At 29.9% G+C, this 11,812-nt stretch overlaps 1 long non-coding RNA gene across 2 annotated transcripts; it reads right to left on the minus strand.

Annotated features, from left to right (window-relative positions):
- Positions 1-12: 12 nt before the first annotated feature.
- LOC111628312 lies at positions 13-4,374 on the minus strand. 2 transcript variants are annotated; one of them, XR_002757158.1, is made up of 3 exons: positions 3,288-4,374; positions 1,436-3,201; positions 13-1,290 (listed from the first exon to the last, which is right to left on the minus strand). It is a non-coding gene; the product is annotated as an uncharacterized LOC111628312 (long non-coding RNA). The 2 variants fall into 2 exon arrangements; XR_002757157.1 differs by having other exon boundaries at positions 13-1,293.
- Positions 4,375-11,812: the final 7,438 nt, after the last annotated feature.

Raw genomic sequence — 11,812 nt, forward strand, 5'->3', positions numbered from 1 at the left:
TCAGTTTACATTTGAAAAATTACTGTGGAGGAGAAGAGGCAATACTTGATATCAATGGCAATAATGATTAATAATGGCAACAATACACTACACTACGTAATTATCGACAATAGTTTAACTTAAGCAATATAACAGCATTGTTTAATCATAACATTTAATTTATCGCTCTAATTACTGTATTTTACCATAGTTGCAGGCCCTCATTTGTGGAGGCCTTACAAGGGTTCTATCCTTTCTAAAGTTTTAGATCCGAGCGATTAGCATATTTGATTCTCACAATTGAAAGGAATGGCTCAACCTGTTACTCTGCAGGGTGTAATGACTCACAAATCTCGCGACCACAAACATTAATTAGATAAAAGTAATCAAAAATAACAGTGAAAAAGCTCAATGCGAGAGGGGAAAAACTTTATTATCCGGATGAGTTATTCATCGGGAGGGCCATTTCTACCTCACCAAATTAGCCAGGGCGTTTTGAGAGGGAGCAGATCTGTCGAATCATCATTAGGAGAACGATATGAGGTCTAATGACCGAATGGGGGTTATCTGTTCTTATTCAATCAAGTTGCTGATCAAAAAAGAAACCATTAAAGATCCCGATCAATGAATATTGCCCTCATTGGCCGGTGCCCTGTTAACCGATATTGAGCAGATGTATCTGGATCTTGTACCTCTAATGGAATTGTTCCAGTTAACTAATTGCAAAATTTCAAGGTCCCTGGGGTTGATGTTGACTCACTGATGATCCCTAGTTAACATTTTGCAGAATAAATCATTAATTTTTCCACAAAAATTCATCATTTCTTAGTTGAAATGTAGAATATCTCTCAATTTAAAAGCCTGTGCTAGGGTCAAGGGCAAATTTGTAAGATAGTTCAGATGACCCCAATTTAGATTATATAAATTCTACATGAAATGAGGAGGACCAGACATTATTCCCCGTAGTTAGAGCCCTGATTTATCGGTTGTAAACACTGGAAAAGAAAGTTAATCATTCATATTTGCCTGAATTATTAATGTAAAAAAATAATTAAAATTTAAAGATTTTTACATACAAGTAGCGACGACAAACTAATTTCATTAAGTAATTTTGTCGTATCGCACCGAGAATTTATAGCAGCCCAGTTCAAATTTACAATGTTTTGTTTGTTAAAGTATTGTCACGGCTGTATCAAACACGATACATGCTTCGGCTTCAAATTTCCTTCCTTCGTGTCTCAGAGTCCATATTTTAAAAATAAGGATATTCCTCAAGGGTACGCTCACCTACACCCTGCTAGCTGCTGCCCTCTGCTGGAAAAAATTACAAATTCTCATCAGTTTCATTTTAAAAAAAAATAGAAGAAAAATAGCTTCGATTAAATTTTAAAATACAATTTATAAAATACTATATTAAAGTTACTTTAATTTACTGATTAAAATGTATATTAAATACCTTTTTTGCACAGTTTAAAATTTGAATTTAGTCCGATAGATGGCGCGAATGTGACACGATTCTTCCTTGGGTCTTGGCTACGTAACACGTTTCTCGCCCCCGATATAAAAGAATAAAAAAAAATGGAATCGTTATAACGGGTAATTAAAAATTGCTTATGTATTACAGGTTGGCATGAAAGGTTTTGCAACCGGTTGGCTCGCTGCATTAACATATTCATCCTTCTTCCCAGCTTTATTTGAATATTTCCATTTTAAAAGGAGTGCAGACTGGCGAGCTTTATTCAGTGTAATAATAAAAGTTATCCCGGTTCTGACAACACATCTCATATTTAGAATGACTACAACAGATTCAGAATCTCCTAAACGACTTCTCAGCAAGACGTTGATGTTCGCAATCCTCTTTCCTCCCAAATTTATCACAGCAAAGTATTACTAAGCCATTTCCTTCCATCCACATCAACTATCAGCCAGACACGTCATATTACTACTTGTTTTATCCAACGTTGTACACGGAATTCTATTAAATTCCAACAGGGGAGCGGTTAGAGGGTCTTTTTATTGCCGTCGACAAGCCAACAATGCAACTCATCATTTTGCCGCTTGCAGAGGAAAAGGCGTTAGTATTGAAGGTATGAGACCTGGCCTGATTAATGGCAGACATAACACCCGCATCAGAATGAGCCGGATTCATTTTGACGCTTGTGCTTAAGCTATATCGATAAATACTACTTTCTGCTTTGGTACCTTTTTTTTTATTAATAAGAAGTACAAAAAAATGTCTTCCACATCGTTAACAGTATCAACAGTATTGTTCGCGCCTTTACGTACCAATACGTACGAGTTTCCGTGTGTGGCCTTGCTGTAAATTGTCGGTTTACCCAGCAAGATACCCCGAAAAAAAATGAATTTAAATGTGTAAAATGTAAACCAAAATACAATATTCTCCGGGCTTGCTGTATATTGCCGATTTACCCAGAGAGAAACAGATTTAAATATGTAAATTGTAGACCCAAATGGGCGAAATTTTAAAATGATTCTTGCGAGAAACTAAAGTCATCAATCTAGAATACTTACACGTTATTCTTGACCCCAATTCGGGGGGATACTTTACAGCGAATGATAAAAACAGATCTCAGTTTGACACTTTTTATGAGATATGGTGGCTAAGCCATTACAACAGTTCAAACGAACTCCTAACTAGGTACATGCTTTGATAAATGAACTGTCTTAAGACAAAATGGTAACTAGGGAGACTAAACCGCATCAAAATTAAAAACGATAAAAAAATTTTCCACTAGTCCATTAATAACAATACAAGTAATTCGCCCGAGACAAAGAGAATAGAATCATAACGACCGCATTCCCATGATTTATTATGCTGAATGGTTATTAAACAGAAAACAGCGCTTCTCCTAGGATTTTTGTAAGTAGCTTTCGTTCATTGTATACAAATTTACTTACGTCGAGCCTCGTAAAGAAGTATAAAAAAATACAGTATCTATCTATATATAGGCTATGTACATATATAAATATAAAAACAAGAAGAATGAGATTCATATATATCGTAAAATTCGCAACTATTCGGGCTTAACAGTATAAAAAATCGTGTAAAATGGCGCAATTTACAGAAAGTTTTAAGTAAAAGGAAGCCCCCGTCGAATGAATATTCACGAAACAGCGCGAGATTAAAAAATATATTCGATGGTAGATTAACAAAACGAAGCATCTTCAACTTCTACCATCTTTCCTTTTCCGAAAGAGTTGCTGTAAAACAAAATGTTTTCTCTGTAAATCGAATTCTGAAAGCGGAGAATTTACTTGAAGAGTCGTATAGAGGAAGCAATTTTTACCTTTCGCGATCATTCGTCATTGGTTTCTTCAATTTCTTCTTCTTCGGAGGTGCGGATTTCGGAGGAGGCATCATCTTGGAAGCCAACTAGACAAACCAGAAAAAAGGACGGCAATAAAAAAATCTATACAGATAGAAAAAAAAAGAGGTAGAAGAAAAAATATCATGCATAGAAGAAGATTTCACAAGTCGGGTTGATCCTGGCCAGGCGATTTCTGGCCTGGAAAATCCGTCTTTCGGACATATGCAAAATGGCGAGTGAAGAGAGGATTTTGAGATGCTTGCCTCGCAGACTACAAATTTCTCCCTAAACCTTCTTCGCTGAAGGAAAAAGTGAATGCAAATTTTCTGCTTCACATATTCCCTTCTCTCCCTTCCATTCCTTCAATAGTTCCGATGCCGTACTCCAATAAAAACACACACGCACAAAAAAAATTACCTAAAATAACCAAACCAGAAAGGCCAAGAGTAAGATCCACTTTTAGAAAGATTGTATGTATATATAAAACTCAGATCAAATTGAGTCGAATCCTACAATCCTATAATCATTCCATGTTATATTTAAGAACCATAGTCGCTTTATACATCAGAGAATATGTCCTGAAATATTTGCAACATAATCTGGATTCCTATAAAATGTGGGCTTAGCAGAAGTGTTTAAGGAAGACAAATTATTAAGGTGTAAGTAAAGTAAAAAAGCCTTTAACAAAATATATCAAGTATCACTCCTACTGAAAGTAGCTTACAACATACCAGCTACGAAGTTCAATTATGAGTTTTCCGTGTTAAATATATTAAATTTTATAGACTTACTACACTTATAAATCCATTTATTAAATTCCTACCTCAAAAAATATGCATTATTGCCAAATTTTCTATACAAAAACCTAATTTTTTGAGGTAGGAGATTTATGTGACAGAAGTACAGTAGAAGATAATCTAAATTTCCCCTCGACCACGCTGCCATGTAAATTATCCAATATATATATTAAAATAAAATCTGCAGGAAGAAAGTAAGAATTTAGTAAAAAAATAAATAAATAAATAATAAAGTAGATATTTTCATTCGGGACCGAGTTAGAGAAGTGCTCTTTATTCCTTTCTTGAATACTNAACCCTTTGTTAAATATTTCGAATATCACCACTGAGAATAGCCCATACGATGTTTTTGTGAATAGTCAAGAACTATTCACAAAAACATCTTATAGGACCTATATATGCTAAACCTATAAAACTTTAACAAAAATTTATACCTCATCTTATCTGTGCAGATATATGGTATCTTTGAGAATAGGATGGCTAGTACTGTTGCTCTGCCTTTTAAGTCACTTTAACATTCTGCTATATATTTGAGCATTTACTACATATTACAGCAACAGAGAAATTTAAATAAAAGGTCTTCTTCCAGGTTTTTCTAGCTCTTTGCCATATACTCCTTGCTTTTTTTTCTTACCTATCCCTATTGTTGCATTGATTAATATGACATTACTGGTAACCAGAAAGGGAGGTTTTTACATAACTATAATAATTTATGTCCTACAAAGATTATAGGTATGGAAAAAAATGCAATTTACAATCTGGCACTAAAGTAATTGGAGGACTGATTTAATGTTTAATTTTCTTGTTTAAATACTTAAATTTTGAAGTAGAAAAACAGCAAATTAGTAGAAGCCAGTAGACTTCTGCTAATACAGTTAATAAGAGTGAATCCATTGGAATGCCCATCTGTTATAAGTAAAATATTCCCATGTACAGTACTTAAGTAATTGATTTGGCAAATCAATTGATGCATAGAAATATGAAATGGTTTCATATTATACTTAGATATTTTGTTCCTTAATATTATTTCTATAAACTATATTGCCTCAAAAGTGTTAACAGAGGGGTATAAACTGCATATATTGATTTATAAAACTTTATACTTTGATCTACCAGCTTGACTTTATGCACTCTATTTATAGTTTGGATTCCATAGTTGACTACATATATGGAATCATTAACTAAGCATTGTAGATGTTAGCAAGTTTCTTTTCTAAGAGGAATGCCAGTATGGCTACACATTTATGAGAGGTCTTAAAGGCCAATCTGTTTTATGTGCTTTAGCTTTTAGGTGGGATTTTAAAAAAATTCACTTACCCTTAGCTGGAAATGATACCTGATAAATCAAATACATTAAACTAAGAAATGATCCCATACAAAAAATTCAAGCCAAACTTATACTATTTTTGTACAGCAAATACATTTATCATTCAGCATTATTTTTGTGATGCATTTCAAAAAGTTTTTTACCAAATATCATTTGATTAATTTACTATCTCATAAATTTCTATAATGCTTCTTAGGAAGACCATAGCTAGAAGGTAGACCCGATGGAGCACCCAGAGAGGGCCAAGGGCCCTGGAACACTCCAATGGAAAAGGAAAAAGAACACTAGAAAATTTTCCAAAAATCTTTTCCTAATTAAATTTTATAGTTTTTGTATTTATGGTGTGTCACATAGTACTCATGAATTAGCAGCCGAGTAAGGTAAAAATTTTATTGAATTTTGGATTAAAAATGTTTTTATCCATTCAATTTGGCTCCTCAAGATTAAATCCTGAGTGTGCCACTGGGGGCCCTTAAAAATTGAAAAATTCACAAACATTTAGCAAAAAATATTTTTTTTCTAATAAATAAATAGCCCTTCTATTCACTAAATAAATTATGAATGGAATAAAAGATACTGTAAAAAATACAAATAAAATAGAGGATATAAAGGATAATTCTTTTCATTCAAATATTCTAAGATTGCTTTAGCAGTTTGTACAATACAAATAACTATAAAAGAATTATTTTCTAGTCTGATATATATTCTATTACCTTTGCATACTAATATGAAATCTGATGTATTATATCAATATAATGTAATGTATGATGATGATAATGATGTGATTTGAAAATTTACAAAATGACATTATTTGTTAATCAATATAACAAAATGTTAGTATACTATTACTTTGTTTAAGTCATTCTTATAAAATTTGTACTTATAACAACAAATTTATATTATTTTATGAATATTATGTTGGATTTTTTTATTTGATAATATTTTGCTAGAAAAATCTCTGTTAACAATAATATGATTATTTTAAATTTGCATTTTAATTGTTTTTCTAAAAGATTTATTACAGATTAATATCATAACTGGAAATTTTTATTAACCAATATAGTAACCAAACCACTAACTAGTGAATCAGTTATTATTGCTTGAATATCAGATAAGAACAAAATATTGAATAGAAACTGAAACAGACAGGGAAAAATTTTTTGAATTGAAATAACATAACTTCTGGTTTGCACCAGAAATTCATATATAGTTAATAGGTTTCCCTATTTGGTCTTGGCTTTCATCTGTCTAACTCCATTCTCGAGATTAAGGAACGAACAACAAGTGGGGATTTATAGGTCTATAATTTTTTCAAATTGCAATCCAATTATTCCTGTTTCTCATTAAATTAATTAAAATATCAAGATAATATCACAAGACTTAAAACAAATGTAAAAAATATGTCACACAATGTCACAAGATAATTGATATAATTAATAGATAAGATGATGTTAGAAGATAAGTGTATAAGAGAATTGTAGTATTAGTATTTAAGAGAATTATTAAACCATAGAGTAACAACACTTTAAATGTGTTAAACATTTTAAACGTTTGACACATTTAAGCAAATTAACTTTTTTTTAATATTTAAAAGTTAAGTGAATTTTGAAGAATCAACAATCCCACAAAAAATTTTAATCTGTTATAAATAAAATTTTTAATAAAAATAGCTGTTGTTATCTCTTTTTATTAATTCAAGTAATAAATCAAATGTTAACTGAGATGCCTTACATAAAATAATTAAAATAAAAATAACTTTTAGAACAACAAAAGGGAGGTAAAAATTCATTTCTAATTATGATGTTTAAATTTGCTTGTGATAAATATGATCAATTTAATTATAATTATTTACTATGATATTGTTATTAACTGTATTATTATCAGGCTTCTTATATTATGCTCTGTTTCTAATCATTAAGTAGCCATAACAGCCCAATAATAATTCAACAGATTGTTTAGTAACACTTATAAATAACTTTAGATTAGATTAATAATAAAAATTACAAACAAATTGGAAAGAAAAATAATTTCAAAAGTAAATCAAAACTAAAACTTTATTAGTTTTCATAATGCTTTTGGAACATTTTTGAAACTAGTCATCACTTATATTAGTACATTTATTATGTTTTTAAATTATAAAAGTTTTGTTAAAGATAATTGAGTTAAAAATATTTATATAATAAAGTTGAATAATTTATTCACATTGGTCAGCATTTGATAGGAAGAACATTTTGTATTCGTTACCCATCCATAGGTTTCCAAGATAGAAAATCCAAAAATACAACTCTGAAATAATTTTAAAAATACACACCCTCTAGTATGAAGCTTACAGAAATACAGAGATTAAACTATCCAACTCGAATAGGTTCATAGTAAACATAATATATATAATATATCTAATGTTTGCCTCGTTTAAACATTTAATTTTTGAACAGCACTGTATTTTGTACCTGAGAAAAATCTAGTAACACTATCTCACAATGTACACGACTAAAAATTTTACAACACAACAAAACGTATGCTACACAACCCAACCTGGAACATGCCACACATCTTTACCAGACGATTACCAAAAAGTACTTATACATTTGAAAACTTTACCAGCTGATTCCTAAAGTAATAAAGAATATGAATTTTAAGAGTTGATAATCTTGCTAAAACCAATTGAAAAGAGTAATGATACATTATGGGCTTCCTCGAGCCAACAAATCTGATCTGGCAGAGAATATGTGTAAATGATCCTAGCAATTCCTAATCACCATTTAAAATTGATAATTACTTTCATAAATTGTAATAGTGTGGAACTTTGAATAACTTATGAATCAGTGTGTCAATTTACTGTATTAATATGAAAATATATAATTGATTCTCATGTTTCTATGTAAACATTGGGATAATTGATTTTTGTGTATTTTTATCATCAAACACCTTATATTTTTAAATTGAAATGTTTCGGGTGTAAATTCATAAGCTTAACTCATATAAATATGTTTAAATATTGTATTGATAAACAATTACTACTTACTTATCGTAATCTCCTCCATATTTGAACTCTGCACTCTCTCTATAGAGCCAATATACTAAATTATTACCGTCAAAAACGACTTTAGTATCGTGTAAATGATATTCTTTCCTTAAATGAGAATTCTTTTCGAAAAAGGAGGAAAGTCCGCGAACTCCCATGTTTTGTTTACATATGACAAATACTTCTTGCTGCTACCTGGTGTTAAAAATTGGAAACAACAATTAATTAAAACTTTTTTATTAAATCCGAATTAAAAATGTTAAAAATGTATATAAAAACGTATTCAAAAGTTTTAAAATTATATATTTAAAATTTTATATACATTTCATTCGACTTACTGTAATTTTGTCAAATTGGTGAGTTTTAAGCTTCGATGTCTATTATGGCAATGGTTTATTGATAAGCCAAGCGACCGACATTTATATAAATTAGTAATTCGTTTTGTTATTTATTTTCATTATAATTGCATTTATTAATAATATTTTTGCTCTCAATAGCGTTTGTAAATTGTTTATAAAATAAAAACGGAAATAATTTCGATACCGGCGATCGCAACGATTAATATTAACGAAATTTAATTTCGTAAATAATAAATTACAATAGCTAAACTATATTAATTAATTAATTAATTATACTTTAATACTAAAATGTATTTAATAATCATCGATTTAAATTTCCAACATTTTTATATTTACTAAAAAATAATCTTTCAAATAATTATATAAAAATAAAAGCTTTTTGAATAAATTAATACGTTAATTTTAAATTAAATACAGTATTCATTAAAAAATCGAATTTTTATCGCCGCCACTAGCATTAAATATTTAACCTCTCAAGAGATGGCAGCACTTTTACGTTTAATGACAAATTACGGAAATTAATGAACTATTTATTCGCCAAATTACCTCAATTTTATCTTTTAGCACAAAAATTAAATTAACGGTTTAGTGAATAATTTTTTTTAATACAAAAAAATAATTTAATATTCTAAGAATTAATAAATCATATTTTGATTTATTTAAAATTTAAAAAATACGTTAAGTTTCACGAAGGAATTTCTTTCTGTGATCATTTATGTAGCGCTTCACTGTACATATCAACGGGAAATTTGTATATCCAGAAATTCTGAAAAATTCATGGGATATATCTAGAAATATCGTACGTCATCACTGAAGCAGTAACAAATAAACATTCATTTTACTTTTAAAAGTAAATAAGGAATTTAAACACTCCAACTGCCTTCGTAATAATACAAATAGGGAATTCATTGATAAGCCTCGGTTATTTAAGTTAATTACTTAATTTAAATGTCAGAAAATCTTAAATTCATACTTACCAACGCTAGAAAATCATACATTTTCACTTTTTTAATGCTAGAAAACCTCACTAATTTCCCATTCTAATGACCGAAACTTTCAAATTTTCATTTCTACATCAGAAAATTCCATATTTTCAGAGAACAAAAACGATTTTAACGAACAAAACTCGTTAAAATTGCACAATAAAGCAATGGGTAAATTATATCATAAAAAATTTAATTGTAAACTGAAATAAATTTAAATACAAAGCCAAAAAGAATTTAAATTCTTCTTCTCGGCTTTCAAAGTATCAAAAGCATAGAATTTAAAATTTAAAAGAGAATCATCAATATTGAACTGCCTTTATAAAATGGCAGATAGGAACCATCTAAAGAGAACCAACTCGAAAAATTCCCATTTGTTCTATATACTTAACATTGGTTACCGGCTGTCTTCCATGAAAAATCACTATAGAAATTCTATATACTTTCTTCTGAAATTTAATTAAAAAATATTAATAAAATACAGATGTTTCTCTTCACATACCTTATGTTTTATAAAGTAATTCAGAAATTTGAAAGTTAGAACTTGCAGGGTTTATGCATATTAAACAATATAATTAATTTTAAACACTTATTCATAACATAATTAATTATATGGAGTCAATTTATTTTGATAAAAGGTTCTATGTTTAATCAAGTAATTTTTTTCTTTCTTTTTTTTGAATATTTATCAACATTATTATTATTTTCCCCCTTCCCTTCTTTCTGGTATGGTAATTAATGATGATGATCCTTAGAATTTCTCGTTTGTTTTCGGGGTTAAATTAACTTCTGCCCCCCAAAATCCTAAGAAATTCTATTCCCGAATTTAAAAACGTCAACCTGTATAGGACGGAAGGAGTAAATTAATATAAAAATACCATTTACAAGGTATTTCAATTTACTAAATTTCATTTCAATTTACCAAATTTGAATCGTCCTTCGATTTAAGTCGTGTTAATATGTTTAATGAGTAATTTCACGTGTTTAAATGTTTAATTTTTAAGTCATTTATCGTGTAAAATGTTTTTAATGTTGTTTACAACGGGAGGGAGCCATTCATTTTACTTTATTTCGTGTTGTTGCTCTAGGATGTGCCATAATTTACAACTTTGGAATGGTCTCAATGGTAACGATTTATCCGAAATTTAACGGAAAAAAATCTATAATTTGTTGATTAAATTGCATAATCGATTCGAAATATTTTTTTAAAAAATCGATTAAAATTATTCTAGAAATTGATAAATCCGGTCGGTACCAATACGAGATATAAATCAAGTAACATCTGTACACGTTGAAAATGGCAGGCAAATAATTTGCCAAGACAAGATTGATCGTTCACAAGCCAATATTTCATTAAGTTATTTCGTGAAGTCGAATAAACTAACAGCAAACACGTGACGTGATAAGTCACGTATTTAGGTACTCACGCCCGATTAAAGAGACTTATCCAGTGTTTACATAAACTGGAAAGTTTTCATGAATTTTAAACATTATCTGATGGTTGTGTTGTCCGGTAGATTCACTGGACTTTATGTGAATCGGAACCAATATGTCCGGTGTGAGGTTGTCGTGATTAAATTATACTTTCAGATGAACTCTTCTCCTCTGTCAAAATTGGACGTAATGCCAAGATGGCTATTTTTCTATTACGACAACTCTGTCTCTCAAATTAGATTGCGTTATCAAATGCTGGCAACCCCCTCCCTGCTTCAATCGTGTTTTGTATATGCTTGCCATTCTCTTATTGTTATTTTTTAGGTCTCCATTTGCATCGTGATTAGCTATTTATGAGCGAGAACAATGTATCGTGCCAATACTTTTGTACGGGGATTAAAAAATATAGTCTCTATAGATAAAGAGTGAGCAATTTTTGTGTGTTGTATTAACTTTAGTGTTAATGCTTACAATGCACATTGGTGTAGTAGTTGGAACCGGATTTAAAATTGTTGCTATGTGCTAAAACACACAGGAGGCACTTCTTCTTCTGCCATATAATAAGAGGCAATATGTATA

The sequence above is a fragment of the Centruroides sculpturatus genome, unplaced genomic scaffold (genome assembly GCF_000671375.1).
Source record: "Centruroides sculpturatus isolate CEXI.00-Female unplaced genomic scaffold, Cexi_2.0 scaffold497, whole genome shotgun sequence".
NCBI lineage: Eukaryota > Metazoa > Arthropoda > Arachnida > Scorpiones > Buthidae > Centruroides > Centruroides sculpturatus.